Raw genomic sequence first — 23,337 nt, 5'->3', positions numbered from 1 at the left:
TTACACACGGCAAGCGAGCCTTCCTCATTATTTCACATTAATCAATTGATCATGAAGTGCTGTTTAATTGGAGGCTGATTGATTGATGAACCAGCAAACATATTTCTCTAATCGCTTTCGTGCAGGAATTACAGACATTAATGGGCTCCCGGGCTCAGATGATCAACAGATAAGCAGAGTTGCTAACTTTATGTTTATTATAATGGATGGAGAAACTGGCAACAGGCAACGTGGATCATTTACTGAGGAGATTTTTGAAATGACAATGGACTTGACGGGCGAATTCACAAAGAATATATCCTGGCCACTGATAGCACTGTGAATTGCACATCATTTGCAACTGCCATCTGCCCCGTCTCAAGGTACGATTCAGAAAAGATATTGCGCTAATGATATAACAGCGCAAAAACACGCCCAATACAGTTTGCAGCTGAGTGCAATTTGCCCCTTTTTTGGCATTTGATTGCAATTACCCATGTGGTAAAGTATAAATGTTTACTTTGCGACTGTATAAAAAGTGGACGTTGTCAACGTGACGTCACTCATTGGTTTGTAGACTGCTTTGGCCAAAATGCCAAACTCAAGGCTTTAAAACGGCAAAGAGGTGAAACGATGGGGCTTTTTTGACAATGGCCGCTAGATGGCGCTGTGGTAGCGCTAGACGGAAAACTCCAAAGAGGCGTCTGTAAATCAGAGGATAATTTTTTGGGGGGTAAATCATCTTCCCATTCCGAACACTTAAATAGGCCTCATTAAAATCATTATGTCCTAAAAGCTCTAAAATGAACTAACAGCTGACTCCAGAGTTATTTTCCTCGGCATAATGAACGGGCATCAGACCCACGGGACTGCATCGCCCTGCACTCTCACATGACATATCCAGTTCTGCCAGCTTCCTGCTAGCTGTACGCGGCTGTAATATTGGATTCATTACATTTATTATGTTATAATACACCCATGGGCTGTATGCTGTATGCCTGTACCGTGGTGGATGTATTAACGTCTCTGTTCCCAAACAACCAGCTATCGGCCAGTAGCTAGTAGTGCTAGTAGCATGACATAAGCAAAATTGTATGTAGTTGTAGGCTATTTACTAACATGAGGGCAAAAGCACTGGACACAACCTCTTATACATCAATGGTCTGTGGTCTGTTGGACTCCATTTTGGATCCTTGACATGAAAAAAGTTTGAGATTGCTCTCAAAATCTGTGTGCTGGATATTTTTAACTTCCATTTATGTACATCGATCACTTTATGCTCCTCTGGGAAGCAGCCAAGCAAAAAAGTTTAATAAATACATAAGTAAGTAGTAAATAGTTAGAATATAATGTATATTTATAATTTTTTTATTGTTCAACATATGATCATTTTGGAAGAGACATTAAAATTATGATAACAGAATAGAAATAATTCACCCACTCACTTATGGTGGGCAGGTCGGGAGGTGGATGGGTCCAACAAACACAGGACTTTAACCAGGAGACCTGTGTTCGAGACGTAGTTGTGTTACGTTGTTTACTTAAATTACTTCCTTAATTTAAGCCCAAACATGTTTTCCCTTACCCTAACTAAATGTTGTTCTTGCCTGAACCTAGGTTAGTGGTTTTCTTTCCTAAACCTAACTGTGAAAGTTTACGTGGCGTAAAAATGACACACGAAAAGACTAAAATATGTTTTCATGACAAGTAGATTGTCTGTGTAATGTTGTGGTATTTAAACGCCTTCCCATGAGACTGGGTTGGAATAAAAGGATGTCTGTCATCTTATCAATCATGGCATTCTTTCACCAGAAATGAGTGCGTTCCATAGGCTGTAGAAACAAGTTTGTAATTGTGCCAGTAGATCCCCCTCTCTCTCTCTCTCTCTCTCTCTCTCTCTCTCTCTCTCTCTCTCCCTCTCTCTCTTTCTCTCTCTCAGATGTGTGCTCTCCAGAGGCAATACGCACTAACAACTATCCAAGCTGATGACAATAATTGTTTAGGGATTGTTTGCGACAGCCCAAGTGTCCACCTTCAGTTGCACTCGCAAAATCAATCTGCGCACCGTTGATAAATCAGAATTGTTACTTTTTAAGTACGCAATGAATGCCATTAGCGCAACCGCAAACCCTCTCCCCACAAACACACACGCACACACACAGTAGTTCCAGCTCCCTCCTGGTATTTCACATGATATACCATGATGATTAAAAACAAGGAGAGGGGGCGGGGGGTATTTTTGCAAGGCACACTGTTGTTCCTAGATGTAAAATTGAATAGCACTATCTCCAAAAATGATCACACCGAGCTATTTACTTGGCAGCACAGTTAGGGGTGCATTTCACCCTCTGTGGGTGCTTTGAGAATTATACGGTTTCTTTTTATCGTATTTTTGCAGATTTCGCAGCCATGCAATCTTTTTGTGAGTTTGCACAGTGACTGGTAGAACTTTGCAGTACCATGGCTGAACATTTTCAAATTTGTCCTCAGGATGACAAATGCTGTAAAAATATGTGTTAAGAAGGCAATTGAGAGTTAACACTTGAGTAGCACATGTGACGTCCTCCAATAAGGCTCTGTTATCTGAAATTAGTCAGGATGTAGGAGGGACAGCCAGGAAACCCTTGTAAATTCACCTCAATCTGCAATCCAGCTTGAAACGGGCCAGCAGGTCACAGATACAGTTTGGCACTCAACCTGAAGCTTGACCTGGGAGGGGTATAAGACTAATGGTCAAGGGGCTCCCATAACTATTAAGCACAAAGCACACAGGCTCATTATATGACAAGTGCCACCCCTACCACCAATAGAAAGTGTTGCACTGCAGCGCGTCTAGAGTATTTTTACACTGCTTTAGATTCAAATCATATGTGGACACCCAGGTCTACTCAAACTTGATTTCTCACCTGAGAAGGCACACCTCCAGGGGGGACGGCCCATTGTTCCAATGGCCCATCGGTTCTGAAAATGCACACTCTACGTGCAACAATTAGAAGCACATGGTTATACAGAATGAAAGCATCGGACTATCCCATCTTGTTGCCTTGAATTCCTTCGTTGGTTGGGTTGGTTAGGTTTAGGCATGAGGAGTGAGATAAATTAAGTTTAGGCTGAGAATATCAGGGTAAGCCAACCAGAGGGAGAGTAGGGCGGGTCATGCCTTCACCATGGTAGTCATTTTACTAAACCTAACCCAATTGTTTTGTTGCATTTTATTTTGTTTTTTTTTTATTTGAAAAATGACATGTTTAAAACTGTGACCGTAATCCAGGAGAAAATATGTTTCCCTCAGAATGTATTTTGGTTATGTAGTTTAGTTGTATGGGAATGTAATTTTGGGGGTTAAAGGGTTAACATCCTGGTACCCATAACCTGTGAAAACGGTGAGTTTTTTTGTGGGCTGCCTAGATCAGAAAACACCTGATTCAACAAGCCATTCAGGTTTGGCTCCCCTTCCTATCTCACATGCAGGCTCATTAGAATATATACCGCCCACAGCTTGAGAACTACCTTTGCAAAGATGCGCCATATTTGTTCTACCAAGCTAATCAGAGCAGACTGGGCTTTTTCAGGAAGGGGTCTTAAGGAGACAGGCGCTAAAACGGAGCGTTTCAGACAGAGGGTGAATACAGGTATGCTAAGGGTGAGACAGGATGAGAAAAATAATGTGTTTTCTGAAGATTAAAGCATATCAACATGTTCTAGTAGAAACATATCAACCTGGAAATTATTATGGCATGTCTCCTTTAAGTTTTTCAAAACATAATTTTTCAAATGCTGTCAACAGGGTGTCATTACTGACATACAACAGCACAACATGTCCTGTGCAGGTATGGCATAAGACTCTTCAGTGAATCAATAGACCACTCGGAAACCATTATATTTTCCATGTATCACCGGCAGTCGGGAGCAGCAGGACCTAATAGATACAGTTGGATTAGATGAAGTTGTCCACATGCTACATGTCAAAGAGTGACAAACAACCGTGTTTCAGCCCATTACTCACTAACCTCATTAAGAGGCTGACAGCTAGCCTTTATTCATATTTATGCACCTTTGTCTTCTGCTTGTTTTTTTTCCGCCGGTGGAGCGCCCGGCCATCTGGAGACAAAGAAAAATCCCCTGTGTGTTTGTGCTAGACTTGTGTGGTCTGATAAAGGGGGGACAAATTTGAGAATAGACCATATATTTGCCTTCATATTTGAACACTCATTATGGGCAGCGGCGGATTAGCGACTGTGTACCATCATTGTAGTGAAATTGACCCAAAAATAGGATCAACAGGCCATGAAATTGCCACAGACGCTGTGAGTGAGGCTATTTCACAGACTGCAAGAGTCCTAAAATGAGCTACAAAATGTAGCTGCTCTGTCTTTGGGATCCCGGGGAGAGGAGGAGGCTAAAATGAATGAGGTGAAATATTCATGGCCTTTTTCGCCAAGTTTCAGGAGGTGAGAAGAGACACATCAAACTGTGTGTTTGGTCACGCTATGTCATTCAACTCAGATAGAGTATTATCATCTGCTATGCACAGCAACAATAAGTAATTATAGTCCGTCTCCTGACATGATATCTGGCGTTTAACTCACTCTGACTATGTTATCACATCATACATGTGTTACGCATGTCCACATGAAGCAACGGAGGGGATAGTCCAGGTGATTTCTGTCAGACTGTGACAATATCACGTGCAGTCTGAACACTTGATTTCATGCATTATTGATGTACATTATGTGGATGTGCGTTGGCTGCTGTGCATTTTTCATCTTTGAGGTAAAAGAAGCATCCGGCTCCGTTGCCATGGACACCCTCCCAGGTTCCTGAGGCTGCTGAACCACATGCTTTACATGGGAGTGGGAGTGGATGTCACGAGCACTGACAGGTCTCCATCCATCTGAGAACTCATTATCTGTATGACTACTCTGATATTCATCATGAAGTGCACTCCTGGCATGCTAATTAGTTGTAAATGCTCAGTTAAATGCAGTCACGTGACAGTGTCCAGTGCTTTGTATTGGATTGTGATGTGATGTACTCTGTGAGAGGCTCACTTATTAGCTTTTTCTTGAAGTTTCCTGAGATTTTAACCAGATCCAGACTTCCGTGGCGGGTAGTGTTTGTGGGTGATGGTAACCACTGTCTTTGTTCAAAGATGGAAATGGGATACTCGTAGGTACCCATAGAACCCATTTTCATTCACATATCTTGAGGTCAGAGGTCAAGGGACCCCTTTGAAAATGGCCATTACAGTTATTTAGACTCCTTTGCAACAACCTAGATATGATTGGTGCCAATGGATTCCTTAGGATTTTCTAATTGCATATGATACCAGCATCTTTATTCTAGCTTTGACTAGACTGAGACTGCTACAACCTAAAAATCACAAGTTGCGTTAATGCGTTAAAGAAATTAGGGGCGTTAAAACAAATTTTCGTTAACACATTATTATCACTTTAACTTTTACAGTTCTAATTTATACATATTCAAAAGACAAGCTGAAAACAAAACAAAAATAAATAAAAGGGAAAAAAAGGACCAGAAAATAGTCACAAAAATGACAATCATCATTAACTCCTTTAAGAGACAGGAAACATCACCAATCATAACTGAGCTGTTATAATAACAAACAGTGTTGTGTATGAATTAAGAGATTATTAACATGTTGCATAGAGTCATCGCAGCAGACAGGAATTATCCTATCATACTGCTACAGGTAGTGCAATATATATGGGAAAACATGAAACACTGACTTAGACCACAAAATCAGAACATCTTCCCTAAAGCGAACCGTGCAACACCCAACCCTTTTAATCAGTTCCCCTTAAAAAAAAAAACAACTGGCATGAACTTGAGTGAACCTGAGAGCACTGTCCAATATGGTCTCTGTGTAACATTGTAGCAAAGCTATTTCTCAAGCTTTGCATCATATTTTCCAGAGATATCCTGACCAAATCATTTATAACGCTTACACTTCAAAACAGAACAGATTTACCATGCATCAGGGCAGCTCGGGCCATTGTAACCCGCCCAATTAACAGACTGATGGTGCTTTAATGGCATAATCAAGCCAATGATCTATATGTATGTAGAAGAGAATAGGCATAATTGGGATAAATGCCTCGGTCATCTGTTATATGCAGCGCTGCGGATACCTTGCCATGGTTGGATCCCAGCTCTTTGTGCACGACCTTAATGAAAGAAAATGAGGAAGGACCATAAGAAAGAAATTCTGGACCTCTATAGTAAATGTTATTCACAGACAGGGACATGAGAAAATGCCCAAGGTGCAAACATCAGCAGCTCATGCATGAGAAACCCTCCTGCTGAGACCATTTCCCCCCGCTGGATAAAGTGCTTTTATTGCTTACCGCTATCAGCTGTATATTACAGGCAGAGTGACATGGGCTGCTCCTGGTCACATATCAAGTGGGAGTGGTTGATTATGAGGTCTATCTGATAGGCTGATGCAAAGCAGATTTACCATCTCAATCTCCTAAAAGCTTGTGGCGAGATGGGCCCTTTTCCTCTTGTTTCCATGGTGAGAGTGCAAAGATGAGTTAGGACTGCAGTCACCAAAATCAACAAATCAAAACTCTGTCTTTGGCAATGGCAACCTTTTACCAGGTGGGAAATCAGCAGTAGCAGAAGTGGGAAAGAGCTTTCTTGCCAAAGCAAAAAACTAATTGATTAACTAACTAATTGTTTAGGTTCAATCCAGCAGCGATCCTCAAATCTGACTGGTGAAGTACATAGAGATGCAGTTCCCCTCTCGAGGCACTATTTGCTGACCTCCAAGACAACTTAGTCACTTAGATTACTGCAAGTCTTCTTGGTATTCGGCAGCTAAAGACACTTACGATACGTTGGATGGCAAACAAAAACACTGGGAGTGTATCTTTCAATTGTTAAAAGACCATACAAATGTGTGTCCCTTTTACTATAAATCATGGATACATAAACCTAATTTCTGCCAAAGTGAAAAACTAATAAAAACATCCCGCAGCGATCCCCCAAGTCTAACTGGTGAAGTACATAAAGTTTCAGTTCCCCCCTAACGGCTGACCTCCAACAATCTTGGGAATGTATCTTTGAATTGTTAAAAGATCATACAAATGTGTGTCCCTCTTACTACAAATCATAGATTCTAATTTTTCCTAACCATTTTTGAATGCTGACTATACAGTTTTTAATGTACTTTTACGACTGTTCCATTTCTATTTCAGTGTGAATCAATTCGCAAACTAATGCAACTTACTTGAGTTGTGCAAGTCAAGTTTCATGAGTTTGCTCATTGATTTTCACATTGATTTTCATACTTCATTACCTCATTGTGATGGATTACACAACCCAGGCAAAATGTCTTGAGAGATGAACAAGATGACATAACTAAAGACAATAAAGGAACCCTGAGTGTTGATTTTTGGATTTGTTTAGAGGACCACTGGGCTCTGAGGGGCTTCCAAGTGAACAAATAGTTAGCCTAAGGCAGCACTGCAACCATGGTGCAGCCACACAGCTGTTTTAACATATTTTGGCTGATTAGACATCACCACAGTAAACTGCCAGCATATCAAAACTCCTCCTTACTCCTTAAATCTGGTATATTTGGCCAAGTGAAAACAGTGCTATTCCAAGCACAGGGATGCCTAATAAATGCAGGTGTCAGCCATCTTTCAAGTGCACTGTGGTATCATTGATTAGCAGTGACAATGTGGTCTCACCTACAGAACATGAACCCAGATATGAGGTTTTGTGAAAACAAGGAAACAGCTGTGCTCTCTAAAGCCAGCAGTTCCTCAAGCTTGGAAAGCCATGCATAAAATGAATCAAAAGCAACCGACAGTATGCAGTTTTTGTTATACTGTAATAGGTCTTTCTGTTAATGTGAGGGATCAAGCTGGTAGACATGATGACTCAGTGGTTTAAAAAAGAGAGTTATATTTACACCCCCAAAAAATAATCAACATAACAATATACAAAATAAGCAGTTTAGGTTTGGGCAAGAAAACTAGTAACTTAGGTTCAGGTGAGAAAATCACTTCGTTAGGGTAGGGGAAAATGTCATGGTAAGTAAGTAAACTAACTAAAACACATACAGAAACAACGTAGCACAACTACAGAAAACACGTCACAAACGTCAGTCGTCAAGTGACAAATATCACTAACATAACTTACAAAAACAAAACACCGTTCAAGCCGGGTCTCCTGGTTAGAAATCTGGTTTTGTTGGACATTCCGAGTGTTATGATAACGTATTTTAGGCTTTTAACACCAGTCATTTAATGCCACGTTGTTGATGTGAAACGGTAATGATTAGGTTTATGCAACAAAACTACTTAGTTAGGCTTACGAAAAACATCATGGTTGGGTTTAAAATAAGTATATAAACTAAGTAAAATATGTTTGTAAATGCACGTTTGGGTCTCCTGGTTAAAAGTCCTATGTTTGTTCAGCCTGTTCCCACAAAAAGGCATATAAATGCCACAATAATGGTGTTTAACGTGCAATAAGTACACCTTTATTGATTTTCACTTGTCTTTTGTACGCCACGTATCCTGCACTGACTGCAATGTTAACGCGTCCGCGTATAAATGCTGCAGTAAGAGTTAGTCATGTAATATAAAAAGCGAGAAAGACCATGTAAGGTAGGCGGGGTGGGGAGGTGGATGGGTCCAAAAAATACAGGACTTTTAACCAGGAGATCCATGTTCGAGGCTGTTGTTGACCGTTGTTTAGTTTTGTAAGTAAATTACGTTTGTCACACTGTTTTTTATTGATGTTTGTGACGCGTTTTCGTATTTGTTTCCGTACGTGTTTTGCTGAGTTTACTTGCTTTTTTGAGCCCAACCATGATGTTTTTCTACCTCCCCTCCCACCCTCTATAACCAGCCTCTCTCTTTTTATTCTGCATCACTAGCTCTGAGCATGGCATATTCACACGGATACGTTTGCATTGCAGTCAGTGCAGACTACACGGCATACACATGACACGCCAAAAGCAACAAAGGTATTGTTATTGCACTGCAAAATACTTACAAATTACCGTGTCATGCATACGCCATTTGCTGAGGTCGGGCTGAGAAAATGAGCTTGAAAAGATTTAAGGGGTGTGCTTGGTATCAGTTCCTTGTAAAGCAGCCGCTGAATCCCTATTCACAGCGGATAGATGATAGCGAGCAAATTACAAATGGGTGAAAATGGCTCCTGTGTGTTTTCTTCCTGCCTCCAGAGACTGAATAGTGTCACACCGACCTTTCAACCTGGCGAAGCAGACATGAAAAGCAGAGTGCTGACAAGAGTGACAAGAGTGTTGTTTACAAAGACCCATGTTGCCACTGGGAGTGTGGCCCCAGACAATGCAGCAGAAAACTACTACAAAGACCTCCCCTGCAGGGCGAGCTGACAGGGAATCTACTGCAGCTCGACACTAATGGCAGCTGGAAGTCACTTCAAAGCAAGATTTATTCAGATCCTGTTGATTGATGATGGAAGTACAGTAAACTTCATAAGCACTTTCATGGCCTTAGTGCAAGTATTAGTACTTTTTTCACATTGATGAATTATTGACTAATCCCTGTTTGACCTTCAGTTGGATTATAAAGTGTCTTAAGGAAATCAAACACCGAAGACGTGAAGATAAAGATTTGTTTTAATAAATTTACGACACAAACAGGAAGATCAATGTTCATCGTATTACTCTTATCATGTAAAAACATGTAAAATGCAACATCAATTACTGCAGTGTCTGAGGGTTTTAAGGAACCTGATAAGATTAATGGATTTAGTTACGAGAACTAATTATAAGTAGGAACAGGCTGCTGTGCTCAGAGTGCAATCTGTTTTCTGTTGATTTTGTCATTACTGATTTAGTCTGGCGAGAAAAAAACGCTAATGTCTGACATCTTTGTTGTAGAGTTTGATCGGTGCTTTTTCCGAGGCATTCCTGAGAGGGGAGAGAAGTGACAAATATCAAAGAAGCAACAGAAAATGCTGAGCGTTGTCGGTAGGAAGAACTTTTTTTTCTTTCATAGCACCTCTATAGTGTTACAAGGTGTTTGACAAGTCATTAAAAATTTCAATTACAATGACATAATGGAGATATCTGAACAACATGGTTTCCCCATTGTTGATTTGTTTACTGTAATATATCAAGGCTATTCCGGAGCTTGGGAGCCAACTTTCATTCAAGTCCTTACACCTAATTGACAAAACATGATGCTTGTCAGTGTCTTACAGAATATGAGTTTTTACAAAAAACTATTCATATTAAATTGTTATGATCTGCCACATTTTCTGGGTAAAGGATAGGTTCCTTATTACAACATTTGTGAGGTGCCCGATCTGAACCGATATGAACATCGGTACAGGTTTTGCTGTAATCACTCATACCAGCCCAGTCACACAGCAGTTTGTGAAATAGTCAAACAATTGTATGTATTGATTTGTGTACATAGACCGAATTTCATTTTTTTTGTGATGGTCAGCACAAAATCAATTTGTATGTAATCCATGTAGTTATGAACTGGGAAGTATAAAGAGCTCCGTGTATGGAGGAGGTCGTGGTGGATGGGTAGGTCAAAAAACACTGGAAACCGATGCTCGTGTCCTGTGTGAAACTACAAGTCAAAGTTGATTTATTTGTCACGTAATTTCTGTACTTAAGATATAGCACTTCTGGAGTTATTTTAACCCAAACTGTGATCTATTCTTAAAGCTATCTAAGTAGTTTGTTGTCACATAACTTCTGTACTTAAGTTACAGCACTTCCAGTGATATTTAAATCCAGACCGCAATCTTTTCCTAAACCTAACTAAGTATTTTTTTTTAGAAAAGACACGTTTTGCTGGACATTTGTTGGAAAAAGGAATGAAAAATACGTTGTTTAAAGTTGTGCTGAAAAAAGGTGAATTTGTTTCTATGACAACGTATCAAACTGATTCAATTTCGTGACTATTTCACAAACTGCCGTGAGACTGTGTTGTTCCTCCTGTTTGGACTGGTTATTAAGAGATTCCTTCCTATCATGCTTCCAATGGAAAGGATAGGGGATAAAACCCAGTCCTCATTCTGTTCAAAAATATCAGGGTAGGGTATTCGTCATCATGGTTACAATAATATATATATATAAAAAAGTAAGTACAGAAGTTACGTGACAAATAAATCAACATTGACTTCTGGTTTCACACGGGACATGAACAACGGTCTCTTTGGCTAAAGTCCTGTGTTTTTTTAACCCACCCATCCACCGTGACCTTCTCCCTACGTGGCGTTCTCCGCTCTTTTTATTTTCCGGTTCACAATACATTTAGTGGATTACATACTAATTGATTTTGTGTCCTGACCATCACAAAAGAAAAAAATGTGTCTATGTATAGGAATCAATACATAATAGTTTGTGATTATTTCACAAACTGCTGTGCCACTGGGCTGTAATTAGCATGATAGTCTGTCAATTATGGTTTTATTCTTTGAGGCCTAATTGTAGCGCTCCTTTCGTGTACACTCACACACTTTGTGGCCGAGTACCTTGGGGACTACCACGTCTTTGAGCTGAATACAGAGTACCCCTCCCCCTCACCCACACACACTTATGAGTTAAATAAAAGAAAACCAACAACTGTGTGCTGTTGACAGAGAAGCCCGTCAGTGGGTGTCTTTGGGGACACCGCACTGTAGTCTGCTGCTCCTTTGATTACAGCCTTTGCTAGAGAGACCGGGGAGCCGAGGGAGACGAGGTGACGAGGGAGGAGATGCACGTGGCATCCCCAATCAGCAGCCTCAGTTAATAAGGGAGATAAGTTTATCATGAAGAAATTTTACATGAAAAACAACTCTAAAGGTAGTGCTTGTTTTCTCTGGTGGTTTGGGAACGGCTGCGAAAAGCTGGCTGCAGACACGCTGATCAACCAGAGACAAAGAGAGCTTTTTCTTCCACCTCCATGCTTTATACATTAGTGGGAAAGTTTTCTAACAGTTTGTTTATACTTTGTTCAGCATCAAATATACTGTAGCTGTAATTAAATAAATAAACTGCAGTTATGAAACAAAAGTAAAGTGACTCATTTTGTTGTTTTAGACAGCCCTCCCTCCACAGACAGTGGAAGATGAGGAATACTCGTCTCACTTTTATCAGAATCTTAATTTACTTCTTAACCAGCGACTCTAATGCATATGTCAGCGTCATCCCATTTTAAGCACATTCTGCGTGTTATGACAATGCATTTTAAGCTTTTCACGTGTCATTTCACACCGCAGGGTTACTGTGAAACTGTTGCAGTTATATTTAGCCAACAAATCCACTGAGGTTTGAGAAAAACATCATGGTTGGTCTTAACATAAGTAAGTAAAATATATACAAAACATAAGTAGAGAAAACAAGTTACTACCGTAGCTTAACAACTCTTTTTTGGGACACAGTAAACGCTGAGAAAAAGTGCACTGCGAGTGACTGTGGTGATGTAGTTTAAAGAACGAAAAAACACACTAAGGGCGGGTGGGACTCTGAGGTTGATGGGTCCAACAAACACAAGGCTTTCATCCAGGAGACCCAGCCTGTTCTCATTCTCAGAGTGTCAAATACAGAGGCTTTGTCACAGGCCGTCGGCGTTCAATACCAGCGCACAAGTCACCCTTTAGCGCCGGTATGAGATGCACCAGGCTTTCCATTAACTACAATGTAAACCCATCCACAGCAACAGTAAGCGCTCAGGGAAAGTGCTGTGATGACGTAGTTTAAAGAGCGAAAGAGAAACACAGGGCAGGCGGGAGGGGAGAAGGACGGGTCAAACAAACACAAGGCTTACATCCAGGAGACTGCTGTTTGTCTCCCGTGCGTTACGTTTCAATTTCACTTTACAATCAGCTGTTCTTTCATGTCCTGTGTTCACTACGTCAATTTACATTTTCACTGTAAAAATGTAGGAATTTGAAGATCAATCATGTTGTATTTTTCCTAAACCTAACTAAGTGGGTTTGTTGCCTAAAGCTCAGCAAGTGTTTTTGTTTAATTCACAACATTGAGCACGTGTTTACTGCGACCTAAAAGTGACACCGAGGGATCTGACAAAGCATCAGTATGTGACGAGTTGGGAAAAGGTGTATAAATGGCACAATAATGCACAAGGCATTAAGCGTGCAATAAGTACGCCTTTCTTGATTTCTGCGTGTCTTTAGTACGCCATGTATCCTGCACTGACTGCAATGTAAACACTTCCATGTATAAATGCTACAGTAAGAGTTAGTGACCTAGTATAAAAAAGCAAGAAAGACCACTTATGGTGGGCGGGAGTGTAGGTGGATGGGTCCAACAAACACAGGACTTTTAACAAGGAGACCTGTGTTCGAGACAATTGTTAACCAGTGTTTTGTTTAGCAAATTACGTTAGTGAGGTTTGTCTCGTGACGATTGTGACGATTGTGACGTTTTTTCCGTAGTTGTTTCTGTTCGTGTTTTATTTAGTTTACGTACTTATTTTAAGCCGTTAGCCTAACTTAGTGGTTTTCTGGCCTGAACCAAAGTTAGTGGCAACTGCAGACATTTGCGTGGCGTACAAATGACAAGCGGGAAATGGCGTACAAATGACATATGAAAACGCTAAAATTCATACGTGTAATGACGTAGTATTAATACGCCTTCCCGTGAGAACGGGTTGCTTGTTCACAACGTTCAGTTTCATTTTCACTTTACAAACGTAGCAATTTTAAACCCAACCATGTAGATTTTTTTCCTAAACCTAACTAAAATGTTTTTTTGCTTAATCCTAAAGCGACTCCAAGGGGAATGACAAAGCGGCAGTATGTGAAGAGTTGGGATGAGAATGTGTTGGAACACCGGCCTCCTGGTTGAAAGTCCTGTGTTTTTTGGAGCTGGACGTCAAGGTAGAAAACCATATTGATACCACTTATCAGCCATCATAGTCTTGCTTAGACTAGTGCCTACATGTACCAGTACCAGTGTGCATCAGGCAAAGTATCTATTCATATTTCTTTCTCCCCTTTAGCCCCTTCTCCTTTGGGAAAGACACAAGCAATTTAAGTGAATTGCACAATTCAGTTTAGTTGTTATGTTTAAGACAATCTAAAATGGCAGCCAAGTCCACATGGAGAGGATTTGATCTTTTTGAGATGCAGTTTGAAAATATGCTCTATCAATGCATGACTGAATACAACCCAGAAAATACATTTTCTTTTCTTTCTCCTTCCCTGCATCCAATTGGAACAATCTGTTTGGGGTTTGAAGTCCTCTAAATGAACTTGACTCAAAATGCATTCTCAAAATAATATGAAATACCAGAGTTTAAAGAAAGCAGAAAATAGAAACAGATTGCAATGCACTTTTGAAATGTGTTTGATACATATTTTGCTGTATATCTGCAAGTTCACAATATGGTGAAGGCACATTTCAAATGTTTTGTATATACTGCAGATTAAAGATATATTGATTTCAATATACAAAGCAGCACTGTTCCCACTTAGTACATTTTCTATTTATTTAAGATTCAGGTTGACAGGAATTCATTTTGGTGAGCTCAGATAAAATACAAAGAAAAACCTCACATAACAAGACATTACACAACACAGTCTCATAACGGTCCGTGAAATAGTCATGAAATTTATCTATTTGAGTCATGCACATAGACACAAATTTCCTTTTTTTATATTGACGCTCAGCACGACTTTTAACAATACGTGGCACATGTGTCAATTTCTGCTTCAGTCTTTCCAAAATAAAAGTACTTACTTAGGTTTAGGAATAGATCAACTTTGGTTAGGTTTAGGCAACAAACTGCTCTGTCAGCTTCAGGAAAAGATCGTGGTTTGGGTTAAATTAACTCCGGAAGTGCTGTAACTTTAGTATGGAAGTTAAGTGACAAATAAATCAACTTTCACTTGTGGTTTCATACAGGACACAAACACCGGTCTCCTGGGCAAAAGCTCTTTATAATTCCCGGTTCACAATTACTTCGATTACATACAAATTGATTTTGTGCTGACCATCACAACAAAAAGGTGGAATTTATGTCTATGTACACGAATCAATACATTGAATTTCGTGACTATTTTCACGAACTGCTGTGCGACTGGACTCTTATAGAAGTGGTAAAATCATAAAATGTTTGTAGTTAATAATACAACCTTTATTCACTGAAAAGAATGAAAAAGAATAATAGTACATAATTAACTATGTTCCCATTAGGGTGCTATGATGTATATACAGTATAGACAGGAATAATACCAGCACATTAGTGATTAGGTGTTAATGGCAGGAGCAGTCTCTGAGTAAGTGCTATTGCACAAATTGGCTGTCCTGGTTTGAATACCTTCGTCTTTTCAAAAGAAGGTAGGCAATTAAGTAGATGGTTGGGGAGGTGAAATTTACATTTTTACATTGTACATACTTTTCAAATGCAATTTCTTAGTGTGTAAGGAGCTTGCCTGCCATTTTCCGTCCAGTCATCCTCCAAAGAGCAACACAATTAGTTATTTCAGCAATTGCCCGACAAAATGACGAGAAAGTCTTCATTGGGCAGGTGAGAGGGGTTAGTTAGGTCAAACAAACATAGGTCTTTTACCCAGGAGAGCGCTGTTTATGTGTTTATGTCCTGTGTGAAATCAAGTCAATGTTGACTTATTTTACCATAGTTTTGTAACTTACGTAACACTTATTTTAACCCAAACAATAATCTTTTCCTAAGCCTAACCAAGAAGTGTAGTCGCCTAAACCTAACCTTTTGTTGCATAAGTAAATCTAAAAACTAAATAAACCTATCTTGGAATTTTATTTCAAAGAGACACTGTATGCACGAACAAGCGGAGACTGTACGATTCCTGTGAACACGTCAGATAATTTTGAAAAGACACTGCATGTATTGAGCAGAAACACACCGTCCCCGAGTCCAAAACTGACACTAGAGTGTCATAGTTTGAAGCATAGGGCCACTGATCATGCGTCGCTATTTGATGAGTTGGGAGTGAGAATGTGTTGTTCCAATTGACAGTTGTTTTTTAAACCCCGATCATCCCCTAACCTTAACCATGCATTTATTGTAACAATGACAAGAGAGCTCCCCTAACCGTTCATTATTATTACACTATGATGTTTCCCTAACTTTAATAAAGTACCAAAATGAGTTCATCCTAGAGTCCAAGTGGATGTTTTTGCCAAATGTAATGACATTCCCTCCCGGTATGACTGCACAGTTGCGGGTAAAAATTAGGTTACACTAATATTATTAGTATTAGACTATTTGTAAAATTAGATTCCAGTAGTGTGTATGATTGTTTCTGACTGATGTGATCCAAACATTTCTAATAACTCCAGAGCCTGGTAAAGTCCAAAAATAAAAAAAAAAAAGAATGGAAAAAGACAGATACAATTATTTCCAAAATTCACAACATATTTTTATTTGATTAAATACTCTGCTTCAATCCATTGCAGCCTTTCAAACACAACATTTCCACTGCGGTCGAAAACTTGTTTGCAGAAAGGTATGCGCCTGTATTAACAGGGTGCATGGTCTAGCAGCAATCTAACACAATTGACAAGTTATATTCAGTAAAGAAAGTTGATTTAATAAACAAAAAAAACTAATTTAATCCGATGAATCACTTTTTTCAAATTGAGAATTTTTTTCCAAGGATATTTTTTTGTTTGTTTTGATTTAGGGTGATTTCATCATAAAATGTTCAAAAACCTCAATAGTAGCTTTGAATGTGTGTCAAGTTTTTGACATGTAAATAAATGACATCCGGCACAGCCCTAGTTAAAACACTGTGGTTGTGGAATTTGAAAGACCAGGCAGCGAGGGTCTTGAAGACATGTAATCAAGTTACATTATGAGAAATGTAGGAGCAATAATTTTTGGAGTTTGACCTATACTATGGACTAAAAGTCTGGATATCTCTAACCATTCTTATTCATAACCATATCAAACCTTCTGGCATGTTAGCCCACAATCATCTAACAGCACAATACACCAGCATCATCCAAACATACATATTAACATAAACATCATCCAAACATAATCGTAAACATAAACCTCCCACTAAATAGTTATCCAGGATATATCCCACAATAGAAACAAATATACCTTCACAAATATACACATTATGTTTTCAGGTTGTCCCTCCATCCCATTCTCTTGAACACGATATCTCAGGAACGCCTGAAGGGAGTTTCTTCAAATTTGGCACAAACGTCCACTTGGACTCAAGGGTGAACTAATTCTACTTACATACAATTCTTACATCTGTCCCATTCTGGTGAACATGATATCTTAGAAACACATTGAGGTAATTTATCCAAATTTGGCACAAACGTCCCTTTGGACTAGGTTAAGAATTGATGAAGTTGATGGTCAATGGTCAAGGTCAATGTAACCTCCCAAAACATATTTTTGGCCATACCTCAATAATTTGTATGCTAATTATGACAATTTTGCACAAATCTCTAAGTGGATAAAATGATGAAGTGATGACATTTTGGACAGACGACAGAGGCAAAGTGCAACTAGACCGGTTGACGGTGGCATCCAACCGTGAGTCTGTAATTCTAGTTTAAATTAGGGCTGTCAAAATTGACGCAATAATAATTCGTTAACACACATTTGACACTAATTTCTTTCAGCCATTAACACAATTGATCTGTCTGTGTTTTTAGCGGGGCTCAGTTTTAAAGCCAGGGTGAAGATCTGTCATACTAGCTTGTCGCAAAGAAAGTTAAATAACGCTCCAAACGTGCGCAATATTTTTAAGGAGGAGTAACTATCATAGACATTTTCAGAGGGGTCCCTTGACCTCTGACCTGAAGATACGTGAATGAAAATGGGTTCTATGGGTACCCACGAGTCTCCCCTTTACAAAAATGCCAACTTTATGATAATAATATTGCAGTTTGGGGCAAGTCATAGTCAAGTCAGCACACTGACACACTGACAAAACCTCAATAGAAAACAAAACACATTTTGGACTTTACTCAATAATTCATATGCTAATTATGACAATTTCACACAAGTAATAGGATAAAATAATGAAGTGATGACATTTTAGATGGAAGAAGATGCAACTTCACTGGTTGGCGGAGGCATACAACCGCAAGGCGGTAATTTAGATATGTCCTGCGCCGATCCTCTACCTATAAGGAAGTGTGATTCTGAATTGCTGCAATGCCCTTTGAAGAAAATATCTTTATTCATTGATTATACAAAAGGCAATTATTATCATTCATTCAAGCGAATGAAGTAGGCTTGACTATTTGACAGAGACCCAATAATTAATCTACACTGTCAATAACATTGAATAATCTCAGCAGCCCTGTTAATGACGGTCCCTCCCTGTGAGAATAACATCGGTATAGTTTAGATGACTCCCGTGCACATGAAACACAGAGAAATGAATGTAGATAGCAGCCTCATATCATAGCGCATACGGGCCCAGCTTACATCCAACATATTGTCAGATGTCATTTGGCTCTTGATATTTCACGCCGGAGGCTGAGACGCAGCCATAAGCTGCTTTTGTTCCCAGACGGGTCAGCTGAAATGCCACCCGAACGAAATGATGCGGCCGGAGAGAATGCAACCCCTCTGCTGCGGCGAGATAGCGTTGAAGCACCACGGTTGGGACAAATCCTCCGGCCGCCACCGCAATATCCCACCTGTCCGCTGCATAATAACAAGTGCGGGGCGATATTTATTTACAGGTGTAATCGGCTTGTCAAGAAATGAATGGGCTGGCAACACATGGATGGGTCTAAATGGTTCGGAACAGCTTGAATGACTTAACCCTGCGAGCTGACACGTCTCTATCACTCTGTGTCATCTGAAATGAGGGGAGAGCTCAGTGTTCGCCTTGTATCTATCATGCAGCGCTGGCGACAATAATCAATCTGACACGCCATCTGCCTTAGCTTCATAACCATCTGCATTTGCAATCACTCCCAGCCATGCTCATTTTCTTTCTCTTTCTTTCTATCTTTCCTTCTCCTCTACCTCTCCCTCTACCCTGTCATCTCTTCATCTCACCAGACTTCCCCCCTCCCGCAATCTCTCAATATTGTGTTTCTAATATCAACTGTGGCACTAATTAATGGAATTGTACAGAGAGAATGGAAAGCAGATGGCTTCATTACACAAACAAATATAATAGCATCCAAAACACTGGCACATTCTGCAATGATCCCTGCATAATAAGGCAGCCTGCTAAACATAGTATACCATTACAGATACTACTAATAAGAGAGAAAAAAAAACCACTTGTTTTTTTTAGTGTGAAAAACTCCTTCCAGGAAATGTATTTTCAGTCTATTAATTTGATCGAAAACTATTCCCTGCTCAATGTTCTGAGGGCGTTTTCAGACAAAAAAAGAGTGCAGATGTTTTTAACATCTGGTGCCCAATTACAGGATTATTGCCACACTTCATTGTCACCACATTTTTTTGTGTGAGAATTAGATCGGTAGAGTAAAAATGTATGTGTGTGGTCATGCACGAGTAAGAAGGATTCTCGAAAATTTGCTATTCGAGGGGGAGCTACAGTACACATTTTTTCGGCATCACTTACTTCAGTCGAGAGCGCGGGGAATTCATCTCACTCACTGCGAAATTTATGTTAATGAAGTTGTGTGGCACAAACAAGCCCTCAGAAAGAGCACTGCATAAGCAAAGAGCCCCTTCATCGCCGACTGCAACAGCAGCTCGCGTGATTCAGCCTGAAGAGTAATTCACCCGGGCTGGCAGACGTGTGCCCCAAAGCCTGTTCATAATTGGATCTAATCTGAGATCCGGTGATGGAAACCGTCCTTTGCCCTGCTTCATGACTCGTTGGTGATGTTGGCCTGTGTCTTGGGAGTAATGATGGCAGCCATTATGAATGGACAAAAGGCTTTGTGCAACGCCACTGTACCACGCTGCAAAGGAACCAACGTCATCTCATAACAATATATCACTTCTCATATCTTATGGCCAACACCTCCTGTGAGCTGTGAGTTGTGAGAGTGCACCAGTGTTGAAAGGTGAAAGGAGGATCCAATACTCATCTTCAGTATATTTGGAGGCAGTGGCATCAGCTTATAATATAACACAGAGAGAACATTAAATAAAACACGTGTATGTATCTTTCAGGACCTTCGACTCGCTCAGAGGCTGTCCTTGCCGTAGATCTATATATACTGTGCATAGATACCGCATTGGCCGCTTCAGCCCGTTGCTACGATACGTTAGCGTCGCCGCCATATTGGGAAGGTCAGGACTGGCCTGTAAACACTTAAAATTGAGATTAAATTGGTAATTTTAAATTCTGATATTAATATACTCCTGCAAAATGCATTATTACAGATACAATATTTAAAAAATGAGAGAACAGTCACCAGAATGTATTCAAATGGCCACCATTGAGAGAAATTACATCCTGTAATGCTGGTCACATGGTGGTTAATGTTCTGTTGGTAACATAGTTGACAGAACTTTTGTGGACATTAATAAATTGAGATATGTTTATTAAACGTGAAACTCAATTTAAAAATATATATATATATATTTTTCTAAAGTATTTAGAATTTCTAAATAAATTGAAAACTAAACAATGAATTTGGGACATCATGACAATTTCAAACGAAATTAAACATAGTGTGCACAAAATGTGTGCCGCATCTTATAATATGCCTTCCCTTAATCTGTAAAATATGATATTTTTGAAGAAAAACACATCATTATCATCAATGTAAATGTAATGTACCTCCAATTAGAGAATGACACATACATACCAACATAGTATTGTAGTTATAAATTTTTTTTTTTTTTTAAGAAATCAGATCTTTTTATTGCCATGCCCCCGTGGTAAAAGAAGTATAAAGTAGCATTAGATGTAAATGCTAAATAAAGTACAAGTACTTAAAAATCTGTCACATGGGAGACTGCAGCAGTCTTCTCTCTTAGCTCAGTTAAACCATAATATATGGTGGGAATCAGCCAGTGTGTGGCTGCCTATCAGTCTCTCTGCTCCATTACACATACTGCCTGTCTGCTGTCTGTATGTCTGAATCTGTGTGTGTGTGTGTGTGTGTGTGTGTTTGACTGACTGCCCTGTTTTTCACTGACAGTGATGTCACCAGGCAGCCGACACGGTCGCTATAACCCTGCTTTTTTTGTATCCCATCTTCCATCTAATCACGTTTCCATTCATTGATTTATTAATCTCATTGTCATTGTCCAGGTTATTGTCAGTTTTATCATTTGCCTTAAACCTCTTGCACAACCACTCTGCAGTTGGATCCCTCTCTCTGTTAATGTCTCCATCCTGGGATTTCTGGGGCCTTAATCTTTATAATCGTTTCAGGTCTAATTGCCCAGTCGCACCAGAAAGTGCCAGAGCAAAAGGTTCATTTGTGCATTTCTCGTGAAATAGATGGTCGCTGGAAGCTTGCTGATACAGTATACTACTTCCACTCTTGCCACGCAACATATTTGTACCATTCACACCTATTTTCCAAAACTGATTGCAAACCATGTCTGTTGTGAAGGGTTGTAAGGAATTGGATGGGGTGACACAGGTAATATCCATTTAGGAATATGTCCATTCCTTTAAAAGTCAGCACTATCACGGTGCATATTTGTGTGTCAAAGTTCACCAAATGTGTGTCAGGACGGTGCCCCATGGCGCTCTCCAAGGTGCTGATCCTACAACTTTTGAGCAGCTGTAGGGGCTATTTTGGGTACTCTATATCCAGTCCACAGCACTGGGAAGTTCAAGCCAATACTTTACCATGTCTAAGCATTGATTTCACTTGATAAGGGGGTAGCAAGGCACTCACGTTTCCACCATGGATGTATTCCACTATTCCACCGCTGTCTTCCGTCAACACGTTACCTCGAGAAGATTTCAGAACGACACTTATCCTTGAGCGAGACTCTTTCCATAATGTCAGATACTTAAAATAATATAATAATAACAATCAGAGCCTTTCATGACAAAAACAAGCACTGTTAGTGGACGTAAATGACGGTGCCAGCTTGCCCCAAAGGCACCATGTTGCAGCCTGTGAGCAGCTGCTGTCTACAGCGCTCTCCCTCAATTCTGGACCAGTTTCAGAAATTGTTGTCCCTATGAGTCAGTTAGACAAAACAACATGTGTAAATAGGGTCCAGGATGAAAAATACAGATTTTACCCTTTAATTTCAGTACACTAACTCTTGAAACTGTAGACATTTTTAATTAGTTTGGATGTAATATAACTAAAGTTATTGGCATAAACAGTAAACAGAAAAAAAAAGAATTTCAACACAACGGTTACAGTATACATTGAATCTCAGTGTCTTGCGACTGTGTTGAGATCGGCCTGGGCCGGTGTTAGCCTGAGTTATTATCTCAGTGCGGCCGTGTGCCAGGCACTGGTCATCTTAGTCCTGTTCATTGTTTTCAGCGCCATAGATCGATGGACGCCGATACAGTAGTTACTGTACGTGACCTTGTTGGATGTAGTGTTTTTTGCTTTGCCAAGATAATAAAACTCCTTAAGTGCATCTTCGGTCTCCAACCTCTACCTGCACTTAGGTCCTTATTACAAACTCAGTCACTCTGAGTGAAATCAATGTGCTAATCCATCCACTCCCATTGGTTCGTTCTGAGGACGTAAAACACAAGAAAAAGTCACGGTACGCCAAAGAGTAAACTGTATAAAAGCCAGTACTATGTACCGGTGAGTACTGGCCCACTTCGAGCACTGGTTTGGGACTATTTTCAGCGGCGGATTAATCCACAGTTGGTGCTCTAGTGAGTACTTATGGCAGCAGGACGGTGTATGTGGGACTGAGTCAAAATAAAGTACAGTGTGTGTGTTCATGGTAATGACGTAACATGTCACCCATTGCATCAGTGATGTGTTTTTAATAGTTTTTAAACAACAATGAAGCTCGACATGATGCACAAAACCGTTTAGCCATCAAACAGTTGCAGCCTGTTATATTTCTTTTCAGCTTCTCCACTGGGATCTCTGGGTTATTAAAGATTGACAGTATATTGTTCAGTGTGGTGATATGCGTACATTCTCCAGTGTCTAATTCTGCAAATCTTCCTTCTGAAACTAAAGACATCATGCACATATACTGTATATGCATGTGCTGCCATTGTTGCAGTGTTTGTGCAGATGTCATTATCAGACACCAGCACACTCTCTTGACCCACATTGAGGAGTCTTTGGCCCGTATGAGCCTCCACTTATCTACACATGATTGCATTCATTTGTCTAATGACCAGTCGTCCCTTCTGAATCCAGGCCAGGAAACAAATAAACCTGTGTGTGTGTGTGTGTGTGTGTGTGGGTGTGTTGAAGATGCAGCTTTAGGAGCACGACAGGACAACAAT

Source organism: Sebastes umbrosus, chromosome 21, assembly GCF_015220745.1.
Source record: "Sebastes umbrosus isolate fSebUmb1 chromosome 21, fSebUmb1.pri, whole genome shotgun sequence".
In the NCBI taxonomy this organism is placed as follows: domain Eukaryota; kingdom Metazoa; phylum Chordata; class Actinopteri; order Perciformes; family Sebastidae; genus Sebastes; species Sebastes umbrosus.
Note: the sequence above shows the minus strand (reverse complement) of the source record.